The sequence below is a fragment of the Cnephaeus nilssonii genome, assembly GCF_951640355.1.
Source record: "Cnephaeus nilssonii genome assembly, chromosome: 13".
In the NCBI taxonomy this organism is placed as follows: Eukaryota; Metazoa; Chordata; class Mammalia; order Chiroptera; family Vespertilionidae; genus Cnephaeus; species Cnephaeus nilssonii.
In genome coordinates this window covers 17104065-17121025 of record NC_137084.1, presented here as the reverse complement: position 1 = coordinate 17121025, position 16961 = coordinate 17104065, and the positions used below count along the sequence as shown (strand labels likewise).

Here is a 16961-nt window from a genome sequence, read left to right as displayed (position 1 = left end):
CCTTCCTCTATATCCCATCTGCTTCTCATTTCCCTCACGAACTCAACTGCACAAACAATATTTAGTGAATGACATTACATTTTTTTAAAATCGCTAGATGTCAAATAAAACAAACATGCTGACGGCTGGGGATGCACAGCTTTCCACACACCTTTTTTGCGCTTCTTTGCCGGGTGATTGGCAGCTTTCGCTCCAGTGACCCCCATCTCTCCCCGCGAGAAAGCAGCGCGGGTCCCCAAGGAAACGCTGTTGCGCACGGCCCCTTTAAGGCTGCGGGCGGCGCGTGCCCACAGTCCCTTCAAATGGACCAATAACAGAGCGATGGGCGGTCTGTCGAGAACCAATAAACAACGAGGACACTGCGGGGTGTGCGGCGGCCTAAGCGGTTTCAAACGGCTTAGAACAGGCCCCTCGGATCTGACCCGAAGGAGGTGAGTGGCCGGTGGTCCCGACCCACCCTCCTAGGCCCCCGGGTCCGGGCGCCGCGCGCGCGGAGGGTCGCTGAACCCTGGGCGGGGTGTCTCCATGGACGCGCGCTCCGTCGCTCCACGAACCCGGCAGGTCTGACGCGGCGAATCGGGGCGGAGGCCCGAGACCCGCGGCTGGCAGGGCGGGGGGGCGTGGGCGCTCCGGTGCGGCCCAGGCCGAGGCTGGGATCCGGGTTACCGGAGCGCGCCGGGGAGGGATGCGGACGACAGCGTCCGAGGGATGCGGAAAGCGCTGGGCCGCGCCTGGCCGCGCCTGGCGGCTGAGGGGGTTCCGGGACTGGGGCGGGGGCCCTGCGAAATGGCCCTGCTATCGTGCCCATCGCGTAATTGTTAAATGAATGAATGAGTGAATAAGAGCCTGTGAGGGCCTTAGTGGTTGTGCAGGGCCTGGGCGCCTCGCGGCCTGACAAGGACAGCCTGTGCACCTGTGCTCCTACCGGCTTGCTGGGATTTTAACGATTCTGATCATAGCGCTCATCAGTCCTTACGCCTGCTCTCTCTCTCTCTCTCTCAAAAGGTGTCAGTAGAGTTCAGGTATCTTTCCAGCTCTGAAGGTTGGGGGGCGGGGGGAGGGGAGGCAATACAATAGCCAGCAGTTTAGATTTTAAGCAGGCCTTGGCACTTTAAGGTGGGGGCTCGGTAAACTAGAGTCTTACTTTTTAGCTGCTAACAGTCTTTGGCTGTTGATATAGTTACCCTGCAATCGTGGTCATTGTCAGGCAGGATTTAAATGTATCCCATTTTGTATCTGGGATAGGAAATTATGGAAGTGATGTCGCCAGGGTGGCTACTGTGTGTTAGAAAACATATTCGCGTTGATAAATCTCCCCAAATAAGTTTGGTTTTTTTTTTTTCTTTCATTCAACATCAATAGAGGGTGAAGTCGTTTTTGCAGAACTTGCCCCAAATTGATGCATGGCTCTAATTTAATTCTCATGGGAACCAAGGCATCAAATCTTGACCCAGAAAGTCTGCCTGTGTTATTTTATACATAATTATAGTAATTGAAAACTCATTTTTGGAGAGGTGAACGCCTGCTATCTCCATTTTCATCACCCTGAAAAGTCCTTCTTTGACCTGAAGAGCCAATAAATTAAGCTACCAATCTTTTGAAAATTTTAAGAAGTCTAAAAGATTTGGACTTTTCTTAAGTGACTGGACAAACTAATGTTTTTATAAAACGTGATGATGAGAAAAGCGGAAACTGCTTTATTTTGCCAATATAAATTAAACCTACTTGGTAAACTCATGAGAAAAAAATTATACAAGTATTTAAAGAATGTTCATTCAGGCAATGGCAAGCAAAGATAGTCCATAACAATATACCTTATACTTTATTACTTCTAAGGTTTTGATAATCAAGTAAGTTATGAACTTCTACAGCCGACATCTGAGTTTTAATTGCAATTTGAGTACCTTACTGTTATGAACATTGTTCTAGGTTTTGGGGAGGCAATTAAAAATAATAAACATCTTTAACAATGCCTTAGGATATAGTTTAATACCTTGATGGGGAATGAAAGCTTTTCTTTATATTGGAGTAAAGCCAGGTTCTTCATTTGACTTAATGGAGTCTCATTGGTTCATTCAACAAATATTGAGATTGATGCCTAACGTGTGTTAAACATTGTTCTAGATTTTAGGAGTACACTAGTGAACCAGAAAAAGCCAGTAACCTAAGGGAGTTTGACAGTTTTATCTCTCACACAATTTGCTTCTATAATTCCTCTTGCCCAGCTCTGGTTCTTGAACAAAATAAATGCTCAAATACTTTTACTAGCAGTGGCTAACGTTTACTGAAGGAATACTCATTGGATGCCACATTTTATCATTTTTAATCCTCACAACTTTTTACAGATGAGGAAAACTCTCTTAGAAAGATTTTGCAACTTGTTCAAGATCACACAACAGGTAGAACTTGAATTTGAACCTGAGTTAGTCTGTCTCCAGGGTCTTTGCTTTTAACTACTGTTGTACTATATGAAGTTATAGGATTTGTTAGGGAGATTTAGGAGCAATTTCTGGGTAGGTCTTCCTTGTTAATACTTCTGTCAGAGACATGATGAAATAAGGAGGATAGGCATGGTAGTTTTCAGGAAAGATGGGGCAGTTTAAAATACAGTATTTACTATATTGGAGATGGACAGCTGGACAGTGGGGGGAGTGCACTAAGAGGGAGCATAAAATCTAATGATCATTAGTGGATTCCTGGTGGTCAATGTTGAAGAGTTTTGAGATTTTTATACGATTTTCATATTTTTACCTCTAAAGTTCAGAACATTTTACTTAGTTTATTCCAGTCAGGGCAGTTGCCCTGTTTACTTGATGGATCTCAAACACATTAAGCTTATTCTTTTTGGCCTTTGAATTTGCTGTTCTCTTCCTGGAACTACCCCTACCTCAAACCAGTCTTTGTATACAGGCTCCACTCAGATCTCAACTCAAATGTCATCTCTTTAAAGAGGCATTTTCTCAGCTCCCAATTAGACTAGCCTTCTTAATCACTTTTACCTTACTTTTCTTTTTTATTTACTTAGTAGCATTTATTGCTACCTGATAGGTCATTTATTGTTTGCTTGTATATTGTCTGATTTCCTTACAGAAATTAAAGCAAAGCGTAGATCTCTCCCCCCCCCCCCCCCCCTCTCTGTAAGGATACCTTGATGCCTCAAACAATGCTTGGAACAAAAAAGGTGGTCAAAAATATTTGTTGAACAAAATTGGCCAAAACCGTGATAGTCTTCTCTATGTGCTCAAGTGATAAAGACAGTATATAACTAAAGCTGGCTGTGTTACTATGTCTTTGAATGTAAGCAATGTCTCAGCAGACAAATTTAGAAAGTCTTCAACTAAGGAAACTGGAAAAATGATCGTTTTAATGTTTGTATCTACTGAGAGGGAAAGTAGATCTGGCTCCCCACTTTTATTTTTTTCAATTTTTAGAAACTTTCAAGTCTAGGGAAATTTTTAGGGGTACTGGTCAAGTACATTGTAGGATTTCCCTCTATAAGAATTTATCTGATATTTTCTCACGCTTAGACTGGGGTATGGAAGAGAGAGGGAAAGACAGAGAGAAACACATCGATCGGTTGCCTCCTGCACAAGCCTTGATCAGGGCCCGAGCCACAGAGGAGATTGCAACCAAGGTACATACCCTTGACCGGAATCGAACCCGGGACCCTTTGGTCCACAGGCGGACGCTCTATCCACTGAGCCAAACCAGCTAGGGTTAAAGTTCATTCTTTATGTTGTAAACTACTAAAGGTTTCAACAAATGCATAATGTCATTTATCCACTATTAGAATATCATAAGGATAGTTTCACTGTCCTAAAAATTCTCTGTACTTCACCATTTTCCTTTTCTTTCTCCCCTGTCCCAGGACAACCACTGATGACTTATTGTTTCCATAGTTTTGTCCTTTCCAGAATGTCATGTAATTGGGAGTATACAATATGTACCCTTTCAAACTGGCTTCTTACACTTAGCAACATCTCTTTAAGGTTTTTCCATGTCTATTTTTGGCTTGATAACTCATTCCTTTTTATCGCTGAACTAGAGGCCTGATGCACGAAATTCGTGCAAGAGTAGGCCTACCTTTCCCTGGCTGCCGGCACCGGCTTCCCTCTGGCACCTAGGACCTGGGCTTCCCTCACAGCCTCGGCTTTGTCCAGAAGGACGTCCGGCCTAATTAGCGTATTATGTTTTAATTATTATAGATTTATTATAGAAGACTAGAGGCCCGGTGCATGAAATTTTGGCACCTGGTGCCAAGGTGGGAGGCACAGCCTGAGGTCCCCTGTCAAGCCCCACCGGGTGGGGGGTGCGGTCTGAGGTCCCCTGTCAAGCCCAGCCAGACGGGGGGGGGGCGCAGCCTCAGGTCCCCTGGCCCGGTGCTGGGGCGGGGGTGCAGCCTGAGGTCCCCCGGCCTGGTGCCAGGGTGGGGGGCGCGGCCTGAGGTCCCCCGGCCTGGTGCTGGGGTGGGAGGCCTGGCCTGAGGTCCCCCAGCCTGGTGCCAAGGTGGGAGGCACAGCCTGAGGTCCCCTGTCAAGCCCCACTGGGTGGGGGGTGCGGTCTGAGGTCCCCTGTCAAGCCCCACCGGGTGGGGGGTGCGGTCTGAGGTCCCCTGTCAAGCCTAGCCAGACAGGGGGGGCGCAGCCTCAGGTCCCCTGGCCTGGTGCTGGGGCGGAGGACACGGCCTGAGGTTCCCCGTCAAGCCCCACCGGGCGGGGGTGTGGTCTGAGGTTCCCCGGTGCTGGGGTGGGGGACGCGGCCTGAGTTCCCCCGACCCAGAACTGGGGGTGCACCTTGAGGTCCTCTGTCAAGCCCCACTGGGTGGGGGTCACGGTCTGAGGTCCCCTGTCAAGCCCAGCTAGGCAGGGGGGCGCAGCCTCAGGTCCCCTGGCCTGGTGCTGAGGTGGGGGCCGCGGCCTGAGGTCGGCTGTCAAGACCCACTGGGCAGGGGGTGTGGTCTGAGGTCCCCCAGGGCTGGTGCTGGGGTTGGGGGCGCAGCCTGAAGTCCCCTGTCAAGCCCCACCTGGTGGGGGGAGCAACCTGAGGTCCCCTAGCCCAGCACCAGGATGGGAAGTGCACCTTGAGGTCCCCTGTCAAGCCCCACCGGGCAGGAGGCATGGCCTCAGGTCCCCTGGCCCGGTGCTGGGATGGGGGGCGTGGCCTGAGGTCCACCATCAAGACCCACTGGGCAGGGGGTGTGGTCTGAGGTCCCCAGGGCTGGTGCCAGGGTGGGGGGCGCAGCCTGAAGTCCCCCGTCAAGCCCCGCCAGGTGGGGGGCGTGGCATGAGGTCCCCCAGCCTGACACAGGGCTGGGGGGGGGGGGGGTAAGGCCTGAGGTCCCCTGTCAAACACTGCTGGGTGGGGGATGCGGCCTGAGGTCCCCTGTCAAGCCCTGCCGGGTGGGGGATGTGGGACCTCAAGGTGTGCTTCCCGTCCTGGTGCTGGGCTAGGGGACCTCAGGCTGCTCCCCACGCCCCAGCACTAGGCCGGGGGACCTCAAGGTGCATCCCCAGTGCTGGGTCGGCGGAACTCAGGCTGCACCCCCCTGCCGGTGGGGCTTGATGGGGGACCTGAGGCTGTGCCCTCTCACAGTCAAGTAGATCTGGCTCCCCACTTTTATTTTTTTCAATTTTTAGAAACTTTCAAGTCTAGGGAAATTTTTAGGGGTACTGGTCAAGTACATTGTAGGATTTCCCTCTATAAGAATTTATCTGATATTTTCTCACGCTTAGACTGGGGTATGGAAGAGAGAGGGAAAGACAGAGAGAAACACATCGTTTGGTTGCCTCCTGCACAAGCCTTGACACGGGGGGGGGGGGGGGGGGGGGCGGTAAGGCCTGAGGTCCCCTGTCAAGCCCTGCCGGGTGGGGGATATGGCCTGAGGTCCCCTGTCAAGCCCTTCCAGGGGCAGGGGAGGGCTAGCCTCGGGTCCCTGCTGATTGCTCGTTAAGGCTCCTTATGGGAACTTAGCCTCAGCTGTGGGTGCAGCCATCTTTGTGACGGAGTGATGGTAAATTAGCATATTCCCTCTTTATTAGATAGGATAATAGTCCATTGTATGGATGTACCACAGTTTGTTTACCATTCACCTATTGAAGAATATCTTGGGCACTTCTAGTTTTTGACAGTTATGAAAAAGCTGCTGTACACATTTGTCTGCAGGTTTTTGTGTGCATATAAATTCATTTGGGTAAATACCTAAGTGTGTGATTGCTGTATCATATGGTAAGAGAGAGAGAGAGAAACATCAATGATGAGAAAGGACCATTGATCAGCTGCCTCCTACACACCCCACACTGGGGATTGAGCCTGCAACCCGGGCATGTGCCCTGACCAGGAATCGAACCCTGACCTCCTGCTTCATAAGTCCACGCTCAACCACTGAGCCACGTGGGGTGGGATCTGTTTTTCCACCTTTGTTTATATTTAAAGTCAAACATCAATTTATACAATTCTCTCCAACTTCCAGAGGAAACTTATATCTCAAACATAAGTCCTTTTTATAATGTACTTTTTACTGAGATCTAACTTTTCCCCCCTGATAACACTTATTAAGTGTCACAGAAAATATTGTTTTCCATGTTGTTTATTCCTGGGATATGAGAGGCATTCAAAGCATAATTCTGACTCAGTTGAAATGGTTAGAAATTTTTGCATAGATATGATGTCAGATAAGCCATGGTGACTTTATGTCTCTTCAAGCTTGATTTTTGTTATTTTATTGAGATAAGAAACCTGCTTTTTTTAATAACTTGATTATATTTCTTAGAGGTTTGTTGGTAAAGTAACTTTTAGATTCTTTCTATAAAGGTGAGAAAAAGTTGAGTAGTTTCAAGTATTTTTTTAAATGAAATTCATTTGTTTAATGTGGATGCCATTTTTCTCTTTTCAATAATAAGGTTAAGGTAGCATTTTATTTTTCTGAAAGTCAACTACCAAGAAATAAATTTAAAAAATCTTTTTAACAGATGTCACAAAATTTTTTTTTATTGATTGCTTTTAAGGAGAGAGGAAGGGGAAGAGAGAAAAAGAGAAACATTGATTTGTTGTTCCACTTATTTATGCATTCCTTGGTGATTCTTGTATGTGCTCTGACCAGGGATCAAACCTGCAGATTCTCTTCTGTTTTACTCATATGCATAGGTAATATTTAGTAAATCATTTTCTGAACAGTTTCCATTTTGCCTTGTTAGGAGAATATTACTACCTTAATTTGTTGAATTATGAAGTTTTTACATGTCCAGTTGTCTCTTCATGCTATAGTAAAGAAAAGAAGCAATAACCAAAATAAGATGAGCTATGTGTAGACTTTGATATTCAGTAAGAGATCTAAGAGTTATTCAGAAATAGTCTATGCATTTATGACAAAAGATAGAAGCCCCCATTATAATAATCTTGAGTTCTGATGTCAGAGACTGGGCTGTACAATCAGTGGATTTTTTTCCTCTCTGAATTTTTTATTCAGTAATAAGCACTGTATTGGATATTATTCATTAGTGTATATGCACTATACTATGCTTATTGAGATTATCTGTATTCCTGTGTCAAAGAAAGTGTTGGTCATACCTTTTATGATACTTATTCAGTATTCATTTTGTATCATACTCTGAAAGAAAAGCATGAGTAAGATACATTCCAGCCCTTGCCCTTGAGGTGTTCACAAAGTAATGGAAATAGTGTGAAAAACTTAATGGGGATGTAATGAAGTAATATCTTAATTACCTAACTCAAAAGTATGGTTTACTTAGCCTTGAAGTCTCTAAGACCATCTAAATAAGGGTAACCTAGGTCTGCTCCCTAGTAGAGCTTCATGCCTATCCTTTGGAATCTAAAATTTCCACTTGTACCCCTATTTGGGATGGAAGATGTTAGGGCACTTACTAATTGTATTTAGTTTCATTAACTTGAGTCCTAGACTGGTCTGGTGGTGATTTAAGGCTTTAGTAAGGGGTATTTACACACACACACACACACACACACACACACACCGGTCAGATAGTGCTCATTTGTTTAGAACATCACCTAATACAACAAGGTTCCAGATACAAGGTTGTGGGTTCGATCCAGGTTCAGGGCACATATGAGAATCATAAATGGATGGAACAGCAAGTCGATGTCTCTCTCTCTCTCTCTCTCTCTCTCTCTCTCTCTCTCTCTCTCCCCCTCTCCTCCCCTCTCCCCCCCCTCTAAAAATCAATAAATTAATTTTAAGAACACAAATATCTTTCTTGACATATGAAGGAAATACAAAATACAGTCAAACCTTGTAAGCTGAGATTGAGGAAAAATTACTCCTATGAAAAGAAAAATTAAAACTCATTGATAACCTACGGAGAGCTCAGAAGCCACTACTTAACTCCCTGAAATATTACTAATCCAGTTTCTCCTTCAATTTTCTCAGGAATTCTTCATATTAAATTAGATGAATGAACAATTGTATTTGTATGCAAGGTATATATTTTTTTAATTTCAGAGCGAGGAAGGGGGAGAGAGAAACATTGATCAATTGCTCAATCGAACCCCCCCTCCCCACCTTTTGGTGCACTGGAATGATGCTCCAACCAACTGAGCCACACAGGCCAGGACCATGCAAGACTTCATAGACTTGTAGTGAATTGTTGGCCAGCTTTTTAAAGAATACATTTAACTCACAAGAAGAGTGCTATTTTTCTATTTCTCCTGCTGTTACCTTCCATGATATTTTATATCATTGTCTGGGATTCCTCGGATTGTAGAGAAGGAAGTCAGTGAAAGAGTGAGTGAAGCAGCACAGGCTGCCAGAAATCTTTCCTGGACCTTTGAGTTGCCATTTGAAGAACACTGACTGCTCAAGTTAATGAAGTAAGCAGATTACATAATGGGGGCTATATATTTATACATCCTGATGCTTGGGCTATCTCCTACAGTTTTTTTCACTCCTGGAACGGGATTAGGATTGTGATACTAGGAACTGATCATCTCCTTTGTTTCTGGAACATTACTTGTGTTGCCACCGAAAAGGAGGTCTTCCCAATTGTGGTGGACGCCTCCTGGTTGGTCCTTAATTTGCCTCTTGCCTTAGAAACCCTGTGGGCGAAGAGAGGCGGTCCCTTTAAGCAGTTAGCGTTTGCGGGGCGGGGTCCGGGAAGGGGCGGACACTCTGACAGCGCGCTCTGGGCCCCGCCCCTGGAGGAGGTGTTGCCCAGCGGGCCAGCCGCACCAGGGCCACCGCCTGCCCGGTATTCTTGCTGATTCTGGAACATTAGGGCCCTGACCTCTCCCTGCCTGGGGAGCGTAAGTGTCAAACTGCGGTGAGGGTCTAGCATCCCTTGCCCATGCCGGAAGCCCTGGTGGACAGAACAGGGGACTTTTCTGGCCTATCAGAGGCTGAGGCGGTGAAAGAGCGTAAACAATGCCAGCTTCAGTGAGCTAAAACCTGGGGTATCTGCTTTACTTCTGGGTGGCGACAGCGGCCCTAGAGTCCTTGTTCGGATGTGCAGTGATTGAGTGGTGCCCACAACCTGGCTTTGCCTCCCCTGGTTCCTACTTAGAGTGAGGAGAGGATTGCTTTTACCCGAGTACAACCTTGTCGAGCTGGATGGGTACAACTGAATCCAGTGCCTTTGGGCCTTGGATGCTTACCCAGGATTTGGAGACCCGAGTAGCTTCGGGATGAGTAAGCGTTAGGTTTACACCTACCTTGGTACAATTGAGCAGTAACTCTCAAAGTTGACCCAATTCACAGCCAGGTTTAGATTTCAGCCTCTCCAGAGGCCTGTGTTGTTGTCAGGTCCACCTTTTGGAGACATTAACAGTGATCATCTGTTTAGGGAGAGTCCAGTTAACTTTCTTTTCTGCTGATTCGCAGCACAGTGTGAAAGAGATAACTCTTTACCCTTCCTTCTCTCTGAAGGAATTTATGGGGAGCCACCATCCCAGGACTAGAACAGCAAGCACACCCAAGTTTGTTCAGAAAACCCGCTTAGAGAAGCCATTTAGATTCTGGCCCCTAATAATGCAGAATACTCCAGCAAGAGGATAATACTTGTCCTTGTTAATGGGAATTACCTGGAGGTAGTGATGTTTTTTAAATTAAAGGAAAGTCTTGCTATTTTGTTACTGGCTACTTAGAGATTTTGTTTGGCTTGGCCAAATAATAAAAAGCTTAAATTTTTATGCCAGTTACATAATTGTTATGCTTCTTTAATCCAGTTATTTATTCCTAGACATGGTTTGAGTAAAGATTCCTGGGCATCTTTGTGTATTCTGTTTTGTCCTTGTTTTTGGAACTATTTTCTTTTTTGCAGTGAGACTATCATCATACCTCATTGGTCATTCAAAAGGGTTGATTTTTGAGTGGGCAAAATTTTTCCTTAAACTTCTCTCGGACTCAGTCTGTGCTTCTGCAGTAGCCAGAAGTGAGAGTCTAGGAATGGTAATCAGATCCAAATCTCTTGTATTGTAATAGTGAAGAGCTTTTGTAGGTCAGGGACTTGGAAATTAGCCATAAAATAGTTTTACTGCTATAAGCTTCTTCCCAGGTAGAAAGCTAAAACAATTTATTTAGTAGCTGTATAGTTATTCTTATAGACTGTCAAGATACAGGAAAGGACAAGATCCTTGGGTGGTGGGGAAGAGTAGTGGACTGAGAGATAGACATAGGTGCTAGACCCAGCTCTAACATTACTCATGACTTAATCTCTCTGCACTTTAAGGTGATTGATGCATCAGAAAATTCATAAATTTATTGAGTCTATATGTTATGATAGTATATAATGCATGTTTAATAGGCAATTTGTTATTTAATTGAATACAAAACTGAAAAATCAGACATTTTGAAATTTATTCTAAGTTCTGTCTTTATGTATGATCTTAGAAACATTTCTTAACCACTGGTCTAAAAATAAACAATTACATCTGAAATTTTTTCAGCAGTAGTGTGGACTATATGGTATTTTAGCTCTAGATACATCAATGGTATAAGATTATAATATTTCTGTAGAACACTTATTTTATAGCTGGCCTTCTTACCTTTGCCTCTGTTTTAAGTTAGAGTAGAACCTGAGAGCTCTGAATAGTTTGAAGTTTCTGAATATTTGTAGTATGGACTAGATTGAATGAATCATAGCAAGCATTTTACATATATATATATATATACATATATATATATATGTATATATACACACACACACACATATATGTGTGTGTGTGTGTGTGTATACATACACACACTAGAGGCCTGGTGCATGAAATTCGTGCACGGGTGGAGGGGTCCCCTCAGCCCAGCCTGGACCCTCTCCAATCTGGGACCCCTTGAGGGATGTCTGACTGCAAGTTTCAGCTGAAACCGGCAGTTGGACATTCCTCTCACAATCCAGGACCACTGGCTCCCTACTGCTCACCTGCCTGCCAGCCTGATCACCCCTAACCGCCTCTGCCTGCCAGCCTGATTGCCCTTAACTGCCCACCCTGCCAGCCTGGTCACCCCCAACTGCCCCCTTCCGCTGCCCTGTTTGCCCCCAACTGCCCCCCCCCCCCCCCCCGCTGGCCTGGTCTCCCCTCACTGCCACCATCTGCTGGCTTGGTCACCCCTAACTGCCCCTGCTGCCGGCCTGGGTGCCCCTCACTGCCCCCCCACCCCCACCGGCCTAGTTGCCCCTCACTGTCCTCCCCTGCCGGACTGGTTGTCCCTCACTGTCCCCCTCTGCCGGCCTGGTTGCCCCTCACTCCCCCCCCCCCCCCCCAGCCAGCCTGGTCGCCCCCAACTGCCCCCCCGCCAGCCTGGTTGCCCCCAACTGCCCCCCCTGCTGGCCTGATTGCTCCTCACTGCCCCCCTCTGCCAGCCTGGTCACCCCTCATTGCCCCCCCTGCCGGCCTGGTCACCCCATGCAGCCTGCTGGTCAATCGTTTGGTCGTCCCTTGCTAACCCCCTGCTGGCCTGGTCGCCCCACACAGCCTGCTGGTCAGTTGTTTGGTCGTCCCTCGCTAACCCCCCTGCCAGCCTGGTTGCCCCACACAGCCTGCTGTTTGGTTGTTACTGTGAGGGTGTCATGGCCAATTTGCATATTACCCTTTTATTAGTATATATACCTATCCTATCTAATAAAAGAGTAATATGCAAATTGACTGTCACTCCAACACAAGCTGGCCACCCCCATGTGGTCAAAGATGGCTGCTACTTGCATGTGGACACAAGATGGCTGCCACAAGATGGCTGGCAGGGGAGGGCAGTTGTGAGCGATCAGGCCATCAGAGGAGGGCAGTTGTGAGGGTTCAGGCCTTCAGGGGAGGGCAGTTAGGGGTGACCAGGCCGGCAGAGGAGGGCAGTGGGGGCGATCAGACCTGCAGGAGAGGGCAGTTAGGGGTGACCAGGCCGGCAGAGGAGGGCAGTTGGGGGTGACCAGGCCTGCAGGGGAGGACAATTGGGGGGGACAAGGCCTGCAGGGGAGGACAATTGTGGGGGACAAGGCCTGCAGGGGAGGGCAGTTGGGGGCAACCAGGCCCTCAGGGGAGGGCAGTTGGGGGAGACTGGGCCAGCAGGGGAGGGCAATTAGGGGCAATAGGGCCAGCAGGGGAGCAGTTAGGCGTCAATCAGGCTGGCAGGGGAGTGATTAGGGGGTGATCAGGCTGGCACGCAGAAGCAGTTAGGGGCAATCAGGCAGGCAGACAGGCGAGCAGTTGGGAGGGGTCCCAGATTGGAGAGGGTGCAGGCTGGGCTGAGGGACACACACACACACCTGTGCACGAATTTCGCGCTCTGGGCCTCTAGCATATATATATATATATATATATATGCTAGAGGCCCAGTGCACGACATTCATGCTCTGGAGGGGGGAGGGTACCTCGCAGTCCAGGACCCCTCGGGGCATGTCCGTCTGCCGGCTTAGGCCCACTCCCCGCTGAAGGCTGGTGAGTGCGAGTGGTGGGGACTGCCTAAGCTGGCAGTTGAACATCCCCCAAGGGGTCCTTATCACTGCTGTGGAGGCAGGAGAAGCTCCCGCCACCACCGCTGTGCTCACCAGCCGTGAGCCCAGCTTCTGGCTGAGCGGCATGCCCCCTGGTGGTCAGTGCGCGTCAAAGCGACTGGTCGTTCCACCGTTCAGTGGATTTGCATATTGGGATTTTATTATATAGGATATATATATATTAGTTCAAGTTAATTTTATTAATGATTCTCTTTGTTGGCAATTTTATTCATTCTTAAAGCATCAAACCTTGCTTTGTAACTAAAACTTGGTTTTCTGTGTCTGTGTTCATAAAATCCAGATCCCTCTGTTCATTCTGGTGCCACATTTCTAACCACTTGAAGTTCATATTGCTCAAGTATAAAATGAAACCTTTATTATTTATTTTATGCTTTTGTTAATCTCAAAGAAAGGTTTTCCTTTACAACTGGCAGAGTGAGCTCTCAATGAAATAACAGTTGGAGGCAGGGTTGGACAGCTTGGGTAATCCCAAATTAGAATTAACTGTGGACATTCCTCTCTTAACCAAGCACAGGTAACAGTGTTTTAAGGCACAATTGGGTTGTTAGGCTTGATTATTAGGCAGCTGCTGATTAGAGATGATTCCCTTTTACCAACTAACTGCATTTTAAATATCTCTAAATTAAAATGTGTCCTTTTTGGAGGCAAATAGACTTGCCTTTTATACTTTCATTTGCTCTTTATATTTTCATTGAGTTAGGTAATCACCAAAATAAATCTTATTATTTATAAAATATGAATAGTTTTCACAGTACATGAGCTAGAAACCAGATGCAGATAAACTGTAGGAATTTCACCAAACTAGGAATCAAGAAATCTCTTGTAGCCCAGCCAGTGTGGTAAACCAATCTCCTACTTAAGTGACTACTGCACACATCTACACTAGTCTGGCATGCATCTCAAACTCAGTTTGTCCAAAACTCATCTTTATCCATCTCTTCTACCCATTCTACATTTACTCAGTAAGGACATTCTTTGACATTCCTTATATCTCTAAAATTCATCCACTCTTTTCCATCTGCATTGCTACTACCCTTAGGTCCAAGCTACCATCATTTTTAATTTAGACTATAGCCTTCTAACTTATTTCCCTCCGTTGTTACTGCCTTCCAAGCTATTCTTTTTTTCTTCTTCTTCTTCATTGCTTTCAGAGAGGAAGGGAAAAGGAGAGAGAGATAGAAATATCAGTGATGAGAGACAATCATTGATCAGCTGCCTCCTGCACACCCCCCTACAGGCATTGAGCCACAACCCCGGCATGTGCCCTTGGCCGGAATCGAACCCAGGACCCTTCAGTCTGTAGGCTGACGCTCTATCCACTGAGCCAAACCGGCTAGGGCCCCAAGCTATTCTTTACATTGCTTTCACATTTGCATTACATGGTCTTCAAAAAATGCAAGTTTGATAGTATATGTAATTTTTTCTACTTAATTATCCTTCAAAGTCTCCTTTTACCTTTGGGATAAAGTCCAAATTCTGTAACATCCTACCTAATAATAGAGTAATATGCAAATTGACCGTACCTTCGCCATGCCCACGATTGGCCAGGAGGCGCGGGGGGGCGGGACTCAGGGGGGCCGATTGGGCCGGCGGGACGCTGAGCCATGGCTGTGCTGCGGCACAGAAGGGGCCTCTGGGGCAGCGAGCCCACATCTCGCCGCCGACCATCAAAAGCGGTGAGCTGGGTGTCTGCTCTGGCACCAGCGGACAGACACCCAGCTCCCCTGCGATCGAAAGCGAAAGTGGGGGAGCTGGGTGTCTGTCCGCTCCGGCACCAGGCCAAAAGCCTCTGCCGGAGGCTTTTGAAAGGCCTGGTGCACCAGCGGACACTCAGCTCCCCCGCGATCGAAAGCGGGGAGCTGGGTGTCGCTCTGGCACCAGCGGACCCCGTGCCATCAAAAGCGGGGAGCAGGCTGCCATCAGTGTCTGCGGAGCGTGCTAGGCTTTTCGGGGCAGTGGATATGGCCTGGATGGCAGGTTAGGCCTAGGGGACCCTACATGTGCATGATTTTATCATGCACTGGGCCTCTAGTTTTATTATAATGCTTCATAACTCGTTGTTTATATAAAAAGTAGTAACCCTGCACACTAATCTGTGAGCCAGTAGGTTGATGCCGCCCTCCTGTAGCTCCCCCTTCCCTCCTCTCCCCTCCCCCCCTCATAGCTTGCTGCCCTGCCCCCTCCTGTAGCTCTCTGCGCCCGCTTGTAGTTTGCTGCTCCACCCTCTTGCAGATCCATGATCTGGTCATTACTCGGTCGGTCGTTAAGCCTCACAGCATAACGGATAATTAGCATAGTCCTCTCTTATTATATAGGATTAAAGTCTAAATTAATTTTATAATTAACAAAATTGTGGGAGGGAATTAGTAGAGAAGTGCTTTTTTCCTTAGTATATCAATCATGGAAGAAGACAAAAACAGAGCAAGAGTCCTTGTCACATGCATACACAAATACTGTATCCATTATGTCAATGTCTGGGGAGGTTTAGGTATGAAGCAAGCCTTTCTTTTTAATAGAAAGATCATAAATACCAACTTTTAAAAACTCAGACTTTAACGTATTAGAAGCCATTTCAGAAAGAATAATAAAATGGCATCTAAATTTTCTACAAGGCACTTAAGTTGGATAACCTGTTTCTTCATGTTTCCAAAAGTAACCAATAGGGAAAAAAGATAAGTGTTGTAGTAAACTCATAGAATACCAACAATGGAATATTCTCATTCTCTTGGTTGTTCACATTCTCTTGGTTGGAAAATGTTTTAAAAGATCCATGGAGTGTTTTTCTTTGAAAATGAGATGGGAAAGATTGCTTTTGCAGCTCAAACTTGTGCCAAAAAGTAATGTTAGAGATTTTCAACCCAGGCTACACATTAGAATCACCTTGGGACTTAAAAAAATAATTTATTTTTATTTTTATTTTTTTAATTTGCATGTTTCTCTTTAAAAAAATAATTTATTGAAGTGAAATTCACTTAATATAAAACTTAAGCATTGTAACATGAACAATTCAAATGGCATTTTGTATATTTACAATATTATGCAACCACCATCTTTATCTAGTTCCAAAACATTTCCATCACTCTACAGTAAAACTCCTTATCCATTAAGCAGTTTCTGCCCAATTCCCTCTCTCCCCAATCCCTGGTAACCACCATTCTGTGTTCTGTCTCTATAGATTAATCTATTATAATTCTAGATATCTATAATAATAAAAGTGTAATATGCTAATTAGACCAGACGTCCTTCCAGATGAAGCTGGGGCTGCGAGGGAAGCCCGGGTGCCTGCCAGTGGCCAGAGGGAAGCCTGGGTCCTGGGTGCCAGAGGGAAGCCGGTGCTGGCAGCCAGGGGAAGGAAGGCCTACTCCTGCATGAATTTCATGCATCGGGTCTCTAGTTTGCATATAATGGAATCATACAATATGGGACCTTTTGTGTTTGGCTTCTTTCACTTAGCATCATATTTGTGAAGCTCATCTAGTTGTAGCATGTATCAGTACTTTACTTCATTCCCTTTTATGGCCAAGTTATAGTCCATTGTATGTACATACCACAATTTGTTTATTCCATCCATTGATGAACCGGAATGTTCATCAATGGATGGAATAGCTATTGTGAATAGTGATGCTATGGACATGCATGTATGTGTACCTGTTGGAGTACCTGTTTTCTGTTCTTTTGGGTATAAAACTAGGATAGGATGCCCTGGATGGTGTTTCTCAGTGGTTAGAGCATTGGTGACTCAGTGGTTAGAACCCACCCATGCACCAAAGGGTTGTAGGTTCGTTTCCCTGTCAAGGGCACATACCTGGGTTGCAGGGTTCATTCCTGGCCCCAGGAAGGTACATACGGGAGGCAACCAATCAATGTGGTTCTCTCAAATCAATGTTTCTCTCTCTCTCTCTCTCTCTCTCTCTCTCTCTCTCTCTCTCTCCCTCTCTCCCTCCCTCCCTCCCTCCCTCCCCCCCTCTCTCCCCCTCTCTCCCTCCCTCCCTCCCT

General features: G+C 46.4%; 1 protein-coding gene across 1 annotated transcript in view; it reads left to right on the top strand.

Moving 5' to 3' along the window:
- The first annotated feature begins 347 nt into the window (after positions 1-347).
- Positions 348-16961, top strand: part of CKAP5 (cytoskeleton associated protein 5) — an 87030-nt gene continuing 70416 nt past the window's right edge. The window contains exon 1 of the mRNA XM_079787830.1: positions 348-431. The gene's annotated coding sequence lies outside the window, so the exon portion shown is untranslated. The remainder of the gene's footprint in view (positions 432-16961) is intronic.